Source organism: Sardina pilchardus, chromosome 8 (genome assembly GCF_963854185.1).
Source record: "Sardina pilchardus chromosome 8, fSarPil1.1, whole genome shotgun sequence".
Classification (NCBI taxonomy): Eukaryota; Metazoa; Chordata; class Actinopteri; order Clupeiformes; family Clupeidae; genus Sardina; species Sardina pilchardus.
In genome coordinates, this window is record NC_085001.1 from 26,712,174 (window position 1) to 26,714,673 (window position 2,500).

The 2,500-nt window shown below is 50.0% G+C and overlaps 10 non-coding genes across 10 annotated transcripts in view; all 10 read left to right on the forward strand.

Annotated features, from left to right (window-relative positions):
* The window catches only part of trnap-ugg (transfer RNA proline (anticodon UGG)), a 72-nt gene extending 14 nt beyond the window's left edge, over positions 1 to 58 (forward strand). The window contains exon 1 of the tRNA in view: positions 1 to 58. This exon is cut by the window's left edge and continues 14 nt beyond it. This is a non-coding gene — a tRNA (tRNA-Pro).
* A 107-nt stretch (positions 59 to 165) lies between these two features.
* On the forward strand, positions 166 to 237 carry trnap-agg (transfer RNA proline (anticodon AGG)). Its single transcript has one exon. It is a non-coding gene; the product is annotated as a tRNA-Pro (tRNA).
* Positions 238 to 398: 161 nt separating this feature from the next.
* On the forward strand, positions 399 to 470 carry trnap-agg (transfer RNA proline (anticodon AGG)). Its single transcript has one exon. It is a non-coding gene; the product is annotated as a tRNA-Pro (tRNA).
* A 190-nt stretch (positions 471 to 660) lies between these two features.
* On the forward strand, positions 661 to 732 carry trnap-cgg (transfer RNA proline (anticodon CGG)). The gene has a single exon. It is a non-coding gene; the product is annotated as a tRNA-Pro (tRNA).
* Positions 733 to 907: 175 nt separating this feature from the next.
* trnap-ugg (transfer RNA proline (anticodon UGG)) lies at positions 908 to 979 on the forward strand. Its single transcript has one exon. It is a non-coding gene; the product is annotated as a tRNA-Pro (tRNA).
* A 161-nt stretch (positions 980 to 1,140) lies between these two features.
* Positions 1,141 to 1,212, forward strand: trnap-agg (transfer RNA proline (anticodon AGG)). Its single transcript has one exon. It is a non-coding gene; the product is annotated as a tRNA-Pro (tRNA).
* Positions 1,213 to 1,402: 190 nt separating this feature from the next.
* Positions 1,403 to 1,474, forward strand: trnaa-cgc (transfer RNA alanine (anticodon CGC)). Its single transcript has one exon. It is a non-coding gene; the product is annotated as a tRNA-Ala (tRNA).
* A 175-nt stretch (positions 1,475 to 1,649) lies between these two features.
* trnap-ugg (transfer RNA proline (anticodon UGG)) lies at positions 1,650 to 1,721 on the forward strand. Its single transcript has one exon. It is a non-coding gene; the product is annotated as a tRNA-Pro (tRNA).
* A 416-nt stretch (positions 1,722 to 2,137) lies between these two features.
* trnap-cgg (transfer RNA proline (anticodon CGG)) lies at positions 2,138 to 2,209 on the forward strand. Its single transcript has one exon. It is a non-coding gene; the product is annotated as a tRNA-Pro (tRNA).
* A 175-nt stretch (positions 2,210 to 2,384) lies between these two features.
* Positions 2,385 to 2,456, forward strand: trnap-ugg (transfer RNA proline (anticodon UGG)). The gene has a single exon. It is a non-coding gene; the product is annotated as a tRNA-Pro (tRNA).
* The last annotated feature ends 44 nt before the right edge of the window (positions 2,457 to 2,500 follow it).

Consider the following 2,500-nt stretch of genomic DNA (forward strand, 5'->3'; position numbering starts at 1 on the left):
GGGGTATGATTCTCGCTTTGGGTGCGAGAGGTCCCGGGTTCAAATCCCGGACGAGCCCGTAAGCTAGACAGGTAAACTCTTTTGAAATGTGTCCTTTTTCAAGTCCCGTCAGTGGTGGAGAAAATTGCACGGTTTTTTTTTTCAGCTGAAGTCACACTCTGTCGGGGCTCGTTGGTCTAGGGGTATGATTCTCGCTTAGGGTGCGAGAGGTCCCGGGTTCAAATCCCGGACGAGCCCGTCGCCAAGCAAGCTTTTGTCAGTATCATGAGATTGTGTGAGCACTGTCTCACCTTTGATGTACAGCATAGCTTAGCTGCAGCTCAACACCACCACAGCTACCTTTCCTTTCAGCTAAATATTGATGCACAAGATGCTCGACATAAGCATTTGAGCAAGCTGGCTCGTTGGTCTAGGGGTATGATTCTCGCTTAGGGTGCGAGAGGTCCCGGGTTCAAATCCCGGACGAGCCCTTTATTCTGTGAAACTCTGCATCGTTTGGTTCTACCGGCCACCGGTCAACTGCTGCACTTAGTTACCCAGGACTTACTTTCGGAAATGTTGATGCACAGTGGAACGCAGCTGAAATGACCGTCTTTTCTGCAGACCACTCTAAAACGTTGGTGTGAGAAAAGGCGCTGAATAAATGGCATCCTTGGCCCAGGCTCGTTGGTCTAGGGGTATGATTCTCGCTTCGGGTGCGAGAGGTCCCGGGTTCAACTCCCGGACGAGCCCTTCTTTCACAAAGAAATGCCAGACTTTACAGAAAAAAATCCACTCTAACGAAATAAACGACGACCACCCTCTGTTGTTAGCCATTGCAGGAAAAGAGCCCATTCTGGAAAACTTTTTTGACTTACTCAGGAATGCAAGGGGTCCACACAAAATAAAACCCATTGCAGCACTCAGCGGCTCGTTGGTCTAGGGGTATGATTCTCGCTTTGGGTGCGAGAGGTCCCGGGTTCAAATCCCGGACGAGCCCGTCGCCAAGCAAGCTTTTGTCAGTATCATGAGATTGTGTGAGCACTGTCTCACCTTTGATGTACAGCATAGCTTAGCTGCAGCTCAACACCACCACAGCTACCTTTCCTTTCAGCTAAATATTGATGCACAAGATGCTCGACATAAGCATTTGAGCAAGCTGGCTCGTTGGTCTAGGGGTATGATTCTCGCTTAGGGTGCGAGAGGTCCCGGGTTCAAATCCCGGACGAGCCCTTTATTCTGTGAAACTCTGCATCGTTTGGTTCTACCGGCCACCGGTCAACTGCTGCACTTAGTTACCCAGGACTTACTTTCGGAAATGTTGATGCACAGTGGAATGCAGCTGAAATGACCGTATTTTCTGCAGACCACTCTAAAACGTTGGTGTGAGGAAAGGCGCTGAATAAATGGCATCCTTGGCCCAGGCTCGTTGGTCTAGGGGTATGATTCTCGCTTCGCGTGCGAGAGGTCCCGGGTTCAACTCCCGGACGAGCCCTTCTTTCACAAAGAAATGCCAGACTTTACAGAAAAAAATCCACTCTAACGAAATAAACGACGACCACCCTCTGTTGTTAGCCATTGCAGGAAAAGAGCCCATTCTGGAAAACTTTTTTGACTTACTCAGGAATGCAAGGGGTCCACACAAAATAAAACCCATTGCAGAACTCAGCGGCTCGTTGGTCTAGGGGTATGATTCTCGCTTTGGGTGCGAGAGGTCCCGGGTTCAAATCCCGGACGAGCCCGTCGCCAACGAGCCAGTATCATGAGATTGTGTGAGCACTGTCTCACCTTTGATGTACAGCATAGCTTAGCTGCAGCTCAACACCACCACAGCTACCTTTCCTTTCAGCTAAATATTGATGCACAAGATGCTCGACATAAGCATTTGAGCAAGCTGGCTCGTTGGTGTAGGGGTATGATTCTCGCTTAGGGTGCGAGAGGTCCCGGGTTCAAATCCCGGACGAGCCCTTTATTCTGTGAAACTCTGCATCGTTTGGTTCTACCGGCCACCGGTCAACTGCTGCACTTAGTTACCCAGGACTTACTTTCGGAAATGTTGATGCACAGTGGAACGCAGCTGAAATGACCGTCTTTTCTGCAGACCACTCTAAAACGTTGGTGTGAGGAAAGGCGCTGAATAAATGGCATCCTTGGCCCAGGCTCGTTGGTCTAGGGGTATGATTCTCGCTTCGGGTGCGAGAGGTCCCGGGTTCAACTCCCGGACGAGCCCTTCTTTCACAAAGAAATGCCAGACTTTACAGAAAAAAATCCACTCTAACGAAATAAACGACGACCACCCTCTGTTGTTAGCCATTGCAGGAAAAGAGCCCATTCTGGAAAACTTTTTTGACTTACTCAGGAATGCAAGGGGTCGACACAAAATAAAACCCATTGCAGCACTCAGCGGCTCGTTGGTCTAGGGGTATGATTCTCGCTTTGGGTGCGAGAGGTCCCGGGTTCAAATCCCGGACGAGCCCGTTTGTGCTTTCTCCCCAATTTATTGTGGGCCTCACCGCCAAAC